The sequence below is a fragment of the Mastomys coucha genome, unplaced genomic scaffold, assembly GCF_008632895.1.
Source record: "Mastomys coucha isolate ucsf_1 unplaced genomic scaffold, UCSF_Mcou_1 pScaffold3, whole genome shotgun sequence".
Lineage (NCBI taxonomy): Eukaryota > Metazoa > Chordata > Mammalia > Rodentia > Muridae > Mastomys > Mastomys coucha.
Window position 1 is genome coordinate 31,550,751 of NW_022196909.1, and position 12,519 is coordinate 31,563,269.

General features: G+C 42.5%; 1 long non-coding RNA gene across 1 annotated transcript in view; it reads right to left on the minus strand.

The window, feature by feature from the left end:
• Nucleotides 1–3,618: 3,618 nt before the first annotated feature.
• The window catches only part of LOC116074881, a 12,096-nt gene continuing 3,195 nt past the window's right edge, over nucleotides 3,619–12,519 (minus strand). Inside the window, exons 2-4 of the long non-coding RNA XR_004112325.1 lie at nucleotides 11,834–12,033; nucleotides 4,573–4,944; nucleotides 3,619–3,969 (exon numbers count right to left, since the gene is read on the minus strand). This is a non-coding gene — a long non-coding RNA (uncharacterized LOC116074881). The remainder of the gene's footprint in view (nucleotides 3,970–4,572; nucleotides 4,945–11,833; nucleotides 12,034–12,519) is intronic.

A 12,519-nucleotide genomic window follows, 5' to 3' on the forward strand; every position in this document is an offset into this window, starting at 1 on the left:
GATCTTGAGGTATAGTGGCTATGAATCCCAAAGGATTAAGATAGAAAGATCTATGAGTTCAAGATCATCTGAGATTAAAGTGTGGTGGCATAGTGGCTATGAATCCTAGAAGATTAAGACTGGAAGATCTACCAGTTCAAGCAGGGTCACCTGATGTGTTACCACACCTTTAACCTGGACCACACCTTTTGCTGGAGACCTATATAAGGACATTGGAAGAAGGAAAGTTCGCTCTGCTTCATCTGCTTGCCTTGTGGGACTGAGCAACTGCTGGATCTTCGGACTTCCATTCACAGCTGCTGCCAACCATTGTTAGGAGTTGATTGTTGAGAGTTGGACTACAGACTGTAAGTCATCAATAAATCCCTTTCCTACGTAGAGACTACCAGAACTTCTGTGACTCTAGAGAACCCTGACTAATACAATTATAGATATAGATTATAGATAGATTATAGATAGATATTTTAGATAGATCATACATACATACATACATACATACATACATAGGATTTACTAGAGTGGCTTACAGGCTGTTATCTAAGGAGTCCAACAATCGCTGTCTCCTGACCAAAGGAAAAAAAAAAAAAAAAAGGATCAGGTGGTCATTGGATACCTTAGCAGTCCTGATCTGGTACTGGAGGCCAGGGAGATCTGAGAGAGCTGCCATGTGTGCAACCCATCTTGGAAGATAAAGAGCAGCAGCACCCCTTGTGATTCAGATGCAATTGGACCAGAAAAGCTGAAAAACAGGAGGTTCCTAGACTGTGAGGGTGAGCATATTAGCCTCCAAAGGAAACTCCTCAGCAAATACCCTTGTGAACAAAACCTGATGATGCTAAACGGTGGGATAACGGATTAACAGTTACCCAGCCCCTCCCTGAAAGCAATTGTAAAATGGTATGTCCCCTCTTCCTAGTGCCACAAACTCTCAATTCTTTATGCAAATGTGTGAAAGACAGACTCCATTTTGCTTACAGGTCCATACTGTCTTGTAAGCCTTTGTCCTCTTAATGTCATTTCTGCAGTCATCTGTCTTTTTTTTTATGTCATCATTTCTCTCTGCATCCATTTCTCATCCATGTACTTCGGACATGGTTTTCCCGTATTCTGTTGCTCCATATTTTTTTTTTTATGAAGTTGAGCATTTTCTAGAAGTTAGATATAAATAAATAGGGAAGCATTCTTCAAATGTAACAGGAGGATAATTAGTCGTGGGTACAAACACACGGGAGTAAGTAAAGTTTCTGCACAGGAAGAATTACATAATGAAAACAATTTTTTTTTCTATGTAACCAATACATTTAACTGAGAAATAGTCTCATCTCTAGACATCCTGGATGGGAACAAGCTCCAGTCGTTGAAAAGCAGCGAGAGGTAAGTGGATGGAAAGTATAAAGAACAAACCATGCTCAGGATGCATCCTTGATGCAGTGTGCTTCCTGACCATGCATTCGGATAAACAGCTGGTTTGTAAGAACCCTTGGGGTCTGGTGATGTTCGCTGATATCTCAAAACCTCTTGTTTCCTAACCTGCAAAATAGGGACCTCAAATAATTGATAGTCTTCCTTGGAATTGGACGATAGATCTCTAGACCATCTAGCATGGGGGCTTTCGCACACTTGGTTAAATAAGTCTTGCTTGTTTTTCAGACGTGGATGAAATAATGAGTTTAAAATAATTTCCAGGATTCGAGCCAGAGAGACTTGAGGAAACGGTGATGTCAAACCCAATTAGACAGTTGTTCTGGGAAAGAGGAAATCAGGGTAATAGTTGGATACCGTTTAGCACATTCCCAGATGCCATGGGCATAAATCTGGAGATGAAATAACAAGACATTTCAAAAATTACCTCATAGCCATAAGCGTTCCCTACCATTCACACGGGTATCTCCCCCAGCTCCGGTGGCCTCCCCTCTCAAACATGTTGCTTGTTCCCTTGATTCAGAAGCTCCATTCACATCTGTGGCTTTCTCTCTCATCAGCACCAACCCACGTAAGAGCATATGCCCACTTTATTGACAAGCTGTCTTCTAATTATTAAGGGAAATGTTAAGTAAATATATCCCCTGTGGTTTAACACCCAGCACCTTTTCCCCAAAGTGGGCATGCCATAGTGATTTATCATGAATCTTTTTTTTTTTTTTCACTCTCTCTGGTTAGTTTTCAGAATCACAATTGGCTTTTTAAACACATCAATTGGAACGACTTCACAGAATACATTATAATCACATCTGTCACATCTACAAGTGGCAATTGATATTCTGTGGCAATAGAGTCCCCAAGAACAGGAAGAAAAAAAAAATAGTAGTTCAGTCCATAAGGCCGGATGTCTCAGCTGGTCTTCAGTAAACACCAGAATCCCAAAGAAGTCGGTGCATTAGTCAGTGAAGGAATGGGCTTACCAGAGAGGGCAAGGTCAAGCAGCCAAAGGGCAAAAGCTTCCTCCCCCTTTCCATTGGATAGGACGCCACCAGAAGGTGTGGCCCAGATTCAAAGTGGATCTTTCCCGCCTCAAAAGATCTGGATTTAGGGTGGGTCTTCCCACTTCAAAGGATTTAATTAATAAAATCCCTCATAGGTATACCCAGCTGTGGTTTAAGTTAATTCCAGCTGTAGTCAGATTGACAACCAAGAATGGCCATCACAACAACCTTAGGTGTCCCTTCACAGGCAATATCTACCTATTTATTTTTATTCATCATCATCATCACCATCATCATCGTCATCAGACAGCGGTATTCACTGCCCTAGAGTTAACCAGCGAAGTAGGCTTGGACAGCTTCCAGAAAATCCCGGGGACTACCTGTCTCCACCTCCACTGCCCTGGATTACAAGCATGGGTCACCATGTAGGGAGCAAAGCAAACCCCGAGTAAGTGAATTATTCAGTGTCTGTGGATTCGGACATAGCTTGTTGAGGACTCCAAGACAAATTGGCCCTGGGGAAATTGGCAACGTGTCACCTGCCTGGGACAGGCTCAAGAGGGGTGGCAAAGCTCTCCTCGGGAGTCTGAGTTGGATTGTGTGTGAATTCTTGATCAGTGAGTGCAAAGACAGCAAGCATCTCCAGTTGGATGTTTAAAGCCTCAGACTGCTCACCTTCAGAGATCTCCTGCTGAAGCTAGCTCACCCCCTGCCCCGGATCTGGACCTAACAGATACAGAGGTTCCAGGTTTCAGCTGTAGTGGTAACAGAACCCCACTAGTACATGTGTCTATAGGTCTGTCCATTCATCCCCTTACTGCCCCTAACCAGGGTTCTGGCACCGAAGCTACACAGGACGCCGCATCACCACGCCTGCCTTATTTCTCCACATGGGAGAAATAACGCAAGGCCTTAGGCTTGCACTGCCTCGACGGCAGAAGCCATACATTTTGATAACTAATAATCCACTTCCAGGCTACCTGCTTCGAGAAAGACTGTATCCTGGGAGCAGGGAACTGATGGAGCTTAACAGGAAGTCGTGGGTTCCCATAATCGGTGCTATCTGCCTTACTAGTCTAACGAGCACCTAATGATGCCCTGATAACTCAGCCTGGGAGAGAGAACAGGTGACTCTTTACGCCATCAGACTAAGGTTTAAGGCTAAAGCTTCAAAGGAAACAGATAATTCCAACCGTCACTAGGCTCGGTGTCTATTCACAAGACAACCAGGAGAGGGGGGCATGTTCCCTTCATTTTGATGCGAAGAAAAAAAAATCTCTAGAGGTTCAGGCAATGACCGCTATGATTAGCAAATTCGAGCAGCTCTGGAGTTAGCAAACCGCGGCTGCAGGAGACTGGATGCATTCGGGGAGCAGGCTCTGCTGGTGCCTCGATTTCCCTAAGCCCTGGTCTCTCTTGCAAGATGGCCTCTGTATCGATCTTGGCAACCATCACTTGGAAGAGTCAATGAAGCGCACACAGGTTATCAAGTCCCATGGGTTTCATGTACGGCTCTTCTCTTGACCGTCCTTTAAGCATTCTGATTCTGTGTTGCCAAAAAAAAAATAAAATTAAAATTACCTTCCAAGAACAGGGAAACAGTCCCTCTGAGTTTGTTAATACTTGTTACATTGTCTCTAAAATGGCCTTGCAGACCATGTAGATCAAGAAAAGACGCCCCCACCCACCCAACTAAAACTGCCGACAAACCCCTTGAAGTGTTTTTGTTCCCAGACTAAGAGACTCCATTGACCCTTTCCTGAGCACCCTAGAGTGAGAAATTACGGCAACTCAACAGAGAAGTCAAGGGGTCATTTAAAGAGAGCTATCTCCCCCTCTCCTTTTTCATAGATTATACTATTAAAAAAAATACATATATAAATCCGTAGAGGGACAGGCCCTGCTGATCACAAAGATTTCTGACATTTGAAGAAAGAATTCTCTTCCCAGAAGTGGAGTACCAAAAGTAGAGTGTCGCTCTGGCTCTAGCAACATGAAAACCATCCCAGTAAATCATTTACCCACGGAAGACTCTCTCATCTATATAAAGCTGTCAGAAGCCCTCGCCTCGGACATGGGAAGAGCACCACATTACACACCAAAAAGGAAACCTAGGAAACTAGGCAACAGAGAAGACAGATGAGAGTACCTACAACAGGAGTCAGGCAAACCCTAAACAGCCAAGGTCCGGGGAAATTCCCCCAAGGAAGACTTTGATACATTTCCATTCTCTTCCCGACTAAGTACGTCCCAGGAACGCCCATCAATCAATGTCCACAGGTGTTTTGTAAACAGCTCACTTCTACCGACTCCAACTTCTATCAGGTTTGCAGAGAAGACTTGCCAACTTTGCCAGAGCTCTGTAGCACAGAGCCACAAAGCTCCTTTTTAATCTTCGGACTTGGTGACTTTTCATCTATTTAGTTATTTTTAGTGGTCCGTGGTTGGAGTGAGCATCCATCTCCTTCCTGGTTAGTATACTCAGCATCTATTCTGCTTGCAGGGGTCTCACTGTATGAATCTGTAATTAAAGAAATCGCTGGAGATTATGGCAACCCCCGGGGTTGAGGGTTTTGGTTTGGGTTTTGTTTTGTTTTGTTTTGTTTTAACATGGGTCATATTTCTGCTCCTTTTGCAAATGATATTGAAATATTCATGGAAAATTAGCATAGGTGCATCCTGCTTTATGAAGAAATGCTGCAGAACAATATCTACAACTGATGCATAAAATATAAGCTTTCTATTTTTATACACACACAAAAAAAAAAACCTCATGTATATCAAGGGTTTATTCCATGAGATTTTTAAGCCCCTAAACTTTCCCAGAGGAATCCAGAGGACAACGAACAGAATTAAGTGCTCTGTGGTTTAAAAGATTTAGCAAAGGATGTTTCTTCATTTTTTTATTTATTTTTTTTTTTTTTTGGTTTTTGGGGTTTTGTTTGTTTGTTTGTTTGTTTTGAGACAGGGTTTCTCTGTATAGCCCTGGCTGTCCTGGAACTCACTCTGTAGACCAGGCTGGCCTCCAACTCAAAAATCTGCCTGCCTCTGCTTCCCAAGTGCTGGGATTAAAGGCGTGCGTCATCACTGCCTGGCTTCTTTTTCTTGCTGTATAATATAGCACATGCAAGCAAAGATGCTGAAGGGATCTCTATGGGGGATGAGTCCCCTTCCCTTACCATTGGCTATTGGGGAAGTGACTGTTACTGTTACTGTTACTGTTCCTATTACTATTACTATTGGGGAAATCACACTTGCCATAGTTATACTGATGCTGAAGGCTAGCTAGTATATTTTGCCTTGGATTATATGAAGAATATAAATGGTATGTTATAGTCAGAAAAATAGGAGGGACTGTTTGGCTTATTAAACTGTTTTCCTAAGATAAAGGAGATGAATGAACGAGAGTTAAACTTTCTATAACTGAATCTTAGGGCACATCAATGCAAGGGGACAGACGGCTCTGCTTCCAGGTCTGGCAAGATCACTGGGCAAAGGCATGCGCTGCCCAAGCCTGGTGCCCTGAGCTCAATCTCTAGTTCACACTGTCTCCTTCAAATTGTCCTCTGACCCACCACATGCACCATAGCATGCATGCATGTGCACATAAACACACACACACACACACACACACACACACAGAGAGAGAGAAAGAGAGAGAGGAGAGAGAGAGAGAGAGAGAGAGAGAGAGAGAGAGAGAAGAGAGAGAGAGAGAGAGAGAGAGAGAGAGAGAGAGAGAGAGAGACCGCTACGCACATTACTGAAGTGGAAACTTAAGGGTTCTTTGGAAAGTCAGTTGTGTTGGATGGTGTTTTAGCTGGGGCAAACCTGCGAAGGGGTTTTCCTGAATCGAACATAGGTGAAAGGCTAAGGCAGACTCATGAAGGAATGGGTCACTAAAGCAGACACGGGTGAAAGGATGTTCGCTAAAGCAAACACGTGAAAAGACACGTGATGGAGGATCTCCGCTAACCACATGCATGTATTCGTCTGCCTTATATTGCAGAGTTGAGCTGCATTTGTCGGGACTCAGAAAGAAATGCACCAAAAACCTTCTGGGGGTGGGCTGCAGTTTCTTGCCACGACCTTGGGCTCAGGCTGATTGGCAGAGTGACGTCAGCTGAGACAGACTCAGTGCTGAGGCAAGGCACGTGGAGGACACGTGATGTTTGGAGGGTATAAATAGGACTGGACGGGCAGTGATGGAGGCTGAGCTTGGCTCGCTGGCTCAGCTAGCTGTGCAACACTTGCAGTCGCACAGTGGAGAACGTCTGGCATTCCTCCTGGTCCCTCCTGCTGACTTGAGTCCAGGCTGAGGCCTGGCTGTCTCTGCAAGGGAGTGCCAACACTGCCGATTCGTGTTGGCTTCTCCCGAACTGGACTGCTGGTGTGGGCATGAAGTGTTTGTGAGTGGATGGAGCTGCCACTCACTGCCTGCTAACTTGTGAACCGAACTGCTGATTTCCAGACAACACAACCGGGAGTTGCTCCCAAGAACCTTTCTAAACAGGTCCACTGCACACGCACATACACACACACACACACACACACACACACACACACACAAACACGTATCCTTTTTTCCCACTACCTCTGGTGGGTGGTGGGCTAAAAGTAAGGTTAAGGCGTTTAAGAACCATCATTAAAAATAAGTTTGAAAAAAATTAAAGTTACATACTACACACATAGACGCACACACAAAACACACAACACCCACATATAGACACACACAAACCATACACTACACATACACCACATACATATACACAGAAGACACACAAATACACACACACAAACCAATACACACTACACAGACACACAGAGAACACACATATACCACAGACACACACACACAGACTACATATACACCACATCCAAACCCACAGAATACACACACAACAGTAATACACACACAAGAAATTCATACATACACACACATAGACACACACAAACCAGTACACTACTAGAAAAAGGTTATATCTTTTTCCAGTCTGGCTAGACATTTGTACTAATTACATTGTTTAAGCATGTGCGTGTGCGAGTGTGTGTGTGTACATAGGAAATTGATTGTTACAATGGCCATAACAGAAGTGTTTATATGTGTATGTGTGTGTGTGTGTGTGTGTGTGTGTGTGTGTGTACATGGGAGTGGATTTTAACAATGGACATAACAAAAGTATATGTCTGTCTTTCTCTTTCTCTCTGTTTCTCTGTGTGTGTGTGTGTGTGTGTGTGTGTGTGTGTGTGTGTGTGTGTACATAGGGAATGGATTATAACAGTGGACTTAACAAAAGTATCTGTATGTGTGTGTGTGTGTATGTGTGTGTGTACACATATGGGAATGGATTCCATGGATTTCCACAGCAAGCTTCCAGTTTCTACGCTATCCACCTGAGACAGGGATGTTCTGAGACAGCCCTCATACTGAGCACGGGCCATTTCAATAGTGGACCGAATGCAGTATGACCATTTTAATATTTCATTAAACCTGAAAGGTGACCAGGGATAACTCATCTCATCTTTACTCTTTCCAGGTCAAAGTATCTACTAAGGACAAAAAAGAAAAAAAAAAAAAAAAAGGTTCCTAGAAACCAGGGATGGCATTGCAACACAGCCCCAGGTGAAGGGAATGGTGTATAAGGTGCTGTTATTGTCACCAGAGGGTGGACAAGCTGTATGGCATACGCTAATGTCTACAAGCTATACAAAACGCTCAGGCCTTGAGAGGGAGGGGTCGACAGCATGTAGGAGCGATTAGTTTGGGGAAATGTATATGGAAAAATTGACTCTAAGCAATCCTGCTGCAGAGTCAATGGCATTTTCAAAGATTCATAGTATTCGTGAGAGGACTGTACCCAAAGTCGGTTCAACAAACACAGCTGCAGAATGAACCCACATTTATATCGCCATGAGATGCATGACTCCTGTGAGCCAAAGTCATTTAATTTTTTTCCATTTTTCCGTTTTCCCATGAATATATTTAAAAGGAGGATAGGTGTCCGTGTGCTGACTCTTGTTAGCAGAAAAGTTTTACCCACAGATACCAACTGGATAGCCATTCTGTCAGGTGCTTCAAAAGGAAAACTAATCCAACTTAATCCCATTCACGCTTCCCTGTATTTTTTTCATGCAATCTCTTGAATTGAATCGAAGCTTAGGAAGTTCTTTCTATTAAACGTCTAACATCCCTGCAAATGTTATAAGCCAAATTAGAATGTCAATTTTTGGAAAAAAAAAAAATATATATATATATATCTTTTACAAGGAGCATGAGCACAAATTTGGTGGAACACGGCACGGCAAAACAATACTTTTTACTGGTGGCGCACGCCTTTATTCCCAGCACTTGGGAGGCAGAGGCAGACGGATTTCTGAGTTCGAGGCCAGCCTGGTCTACAGAGTGAGTTCCAGGACAGCCAAGGCTACACAGAGAAACCCTGTCTCGGAAAAAAAAAAAAAAAAAAGTGTGATATTTATGAAGCAGAGATGGTTTTATGCCTCACTGTGTTATACATGATTCACAACTGCCTTCAAAGAGCCTATGAACCTGCCCATCAGAATAGAAGCCCCTGCCTCTCATCTGCCTGCAGAAAGGAGCGGATGTATAAAACACTGTTGGATGGAAACAAAACAAACATCAAGTGGAAATACAGACTTTTGCTCATCATAAACTGGACTTTATAAAGCTTGGAGTCCTGTAAAACTGTTTCATAATTCAACCTACGCCCGCTACAACAGTCCCAACCATTTGGTAGAAATGAACTCTGTATTTTGCATGTACTTTACCAAAACTGTTTTGTAAATATACTAATTTTTTTTAAAAAAGCTAATAAATAGAAGAACAATTCAACCTTTACAGACTGGGTAAAGAGAGATCACTAAAACCAGAGCTTGCAAGGTAGGGGAGATGGCTCAGTAGTTTAGAGAATTTGTTGTACTTGTAGAAGACCCAGGTTTGATTCCCAGCACCCACATGGCAGCTCACAATTATCCATAACTCAGCTCCAGGAGACCCCATACCCTCTTTTAACTTCCTCACGCACCAGGCATATATATGGTGCACAGACGTACACGCAGGCAGAATGCTCATAAACATAAGAAAGTTAATAAAACTTTTAAAAATATACTTAATTTAAAAATCAGAACTGGTGAACAGGAAGACATTGAAATGTTTTCCAGGAAATTAAGAGAGCTCAAATTATGTCTGTGCTTGCTTGCTGTTACTTGTTTGTAACAAATTTCACTCTATAGCCCAGGCTATCTAATACATACCTCAAGCTTGAGTTAAACCCACAGTAATTCCCCTGCTTCAGTTTCCTGGGTGCTAGGATTACAGGTAAGAGCTGCCCACCAACTCAGGATTGGTGATTTAATATGGAAATGTTATAGTTATCATTTGGAGTAGGCTATTTCTTTTTTCAGCTTTGTTAAGGTTTAATTAGTAGACAATACATCATTGTGACATACACTATAATGGACATATTTAGATATCTGCAATGATTACATCAAAGCAACTAGCATATCCATAACCTTGTAGACTTATTTTTGTGGTGAAAACATTTAAGTCCTACTCTCTTAGGAATTTCCCAGCATGCAACGTATCATTAATAATTATTAATAATGATTAACCGTCACCATGTTTCACAGTAGATTTCTAAATCTCCTCTGTCCTTCATTGTTGTTTGGACTTCTTCACCATTTCTATCTCTTGCCTCTTATTCAACCCACAGCCTCTGGCACTCACCACCTCATTCTGCAGGCATGTAAATGTTTAGAAACTTCCCCACATGAGTGAAATCATGTGGTGTTTGTATTTCTCCCCCTGTCTTATTTCACTTAGCATGTATCTTCCAAGATCATCAATGTTGACATCTAGCAGGAACTTCTATTGTGAGTCTACATAGCATACTACGTTTTCTTCATTCCACTTATTCCACTTATTCATCCACTGAATGGATCCTCTGGTTGCTTCTATTTCTTGCTGCTGTGTGATGAACAATCCACTGACTTCATTTCATTTGAATATATACCCAGAAATAGGCTTGTTGGGTCATACGGAAGTTCTATTTTTTTTAATTGTTTCTAGGAATTTACAGATTGGTTTCCATAATGACTTACAAATTTACATTTTCAGGAACAACGTAAAAAGCTTCTTCCACCACACTATCACCATGATACCTTTGCCATCTTGCTACAACCTAGAATCCCCTAGGAGGGGAGTCTCAGTGAAGAGCTGTGTGGCTTGAGTTAGCCTATGAGTGTGTCTATGGGTTTTGTCTTCATTGCCTTAAGTGATGTAAAAAGACCCTGCCTGAAAGTGGATTGCACCATTCCTTATATTTGGGGCCTGGACTGTATGAGAGTAGAGAAACCTAGATGAGTACTAAATATGCAGGTGTTCATCCCCACCCCCCCAACATCCTGCCTCTATCTCTTCCAGCTGCCTCAAGTTCCTACCTTGACTTCCCCATAATGGTGGACGGGAACTGGACTTACAAGTCAAGCACACCCTTTCTACCTTAAGTAGCTTTTAGTTGAGATATTTTATCACAGGAACATAAATGGAATTGGGACAAACAGCGACACTTTTTTGTGGTCTCTTATCCTTCAGACAGTAGTCACCCTAATAATTGTCGAGTAATATATACCTGCATTTGTGTTTTCCTGATTAATAACTTTGAGCACTTCCTCGTTTACGGTTGGACTATCCTAACTGTTGGACATTTGTGTGTCTTGCTAGGGAACTGCCTGTTCAGACTTTCTATGGTCGCAATATTTAATATTCACCAAAGTCTGTGTGTTATAGGATTGCTCTCCTAGAAGGGTTACGAACAGAGGTGGCAGAATGCAAGGGTGGTTAGTACACACCAATAAATATGATGCACTGTATTTAAGAATGGGGATAAAGGCCATCTGATCATCTCCATAGATGCAAAGTGAGCATTTGGCAAAATTCAACAACTGTGCATAATAAAAGTCCTTAAAAATAAAGCATAGAAAAAAACATAAATCAACAAAATAAAGGCCATGTATGATAACCCCAGAGCTAATATTACATTCAAAGATGAGAAGTTGATAGACTTCCTCTAAAATCAGGGGGAAAAATGGTTTCTCTCCCATGCCTGTTGCCTCCCCATGCCCAGTTCAGCCTCCAAATTTTGGCTGTTTTCACCCGAGGTGGTCACCTGGGGAGTTAAGCCTAAAGAGCTTCTGCAGACTATCAGCTTATCTCTGAAAGAAGTTGCCTGAGAAGTTTGATGCGACTATTGCCTGAGGACATCCGCAGACATCCCAGCCATTGGTGACCTTCGCTCGCTCATGACTCCCTCGCAACTCCCTCCTAACTCTTTCCTGACTTCTCAATGTTTATGTTATGCAAATATTTTATTTCAGGCGGTTTCAGTTCTTACCTGCCTATATGAGCTCAAAACACCCCCTAGTAAAGTGATGCCTTGATAGGATTCTACTTGGCGTCCGTCTCTTTGTTCTTGACCATTTCATTTTGCAGGTCCTGTCTAACCTCCGGCTGAAGCGAACACAGACCTGAGTGGGACTGTAGGCTGCTGGTTCCACTCACATGCCAATTCTTCTCAGCATGGTACAGGAAATCCTGCATACAAATTCAAGCAAGAAGACATGAAAAACACCAGGGCAGAAAAGCAGATCTGGTTCAAAGATGACATGATTTTATAGAAGAAATAAGAGAAAGTGGTGAGACAGCTTAGCACTCCAGGGACAGCCCCAATTTGGTCATGATTTTATTATCTGTTTACTGTCCTCTTGATTTTATTGAGACATTTGCCACCGATAGTCATAAGGGATATTGGTCTATAAGTTTCTTCTCTTCAGGTATTCTTATCTGGACCTAATATTGGGACAATATTAGCTTTCCAAAAATTAGTTGGCTGCTACCCATACTAAATTCATGGCTGTTGTGATTATCAAAAGATAAAGGGGTGTAAAAAAAATATGTTCTGTGTGGGTGTGGTGAGGTATGGGGGAAGGGCGTGCCTCGGTGGGCCCATGGCAAGGCATCCTTTCCCCCTGAGGGACTGGCCACATGACAGTATAGTATAGAATAGAGTTTACTTAGGGC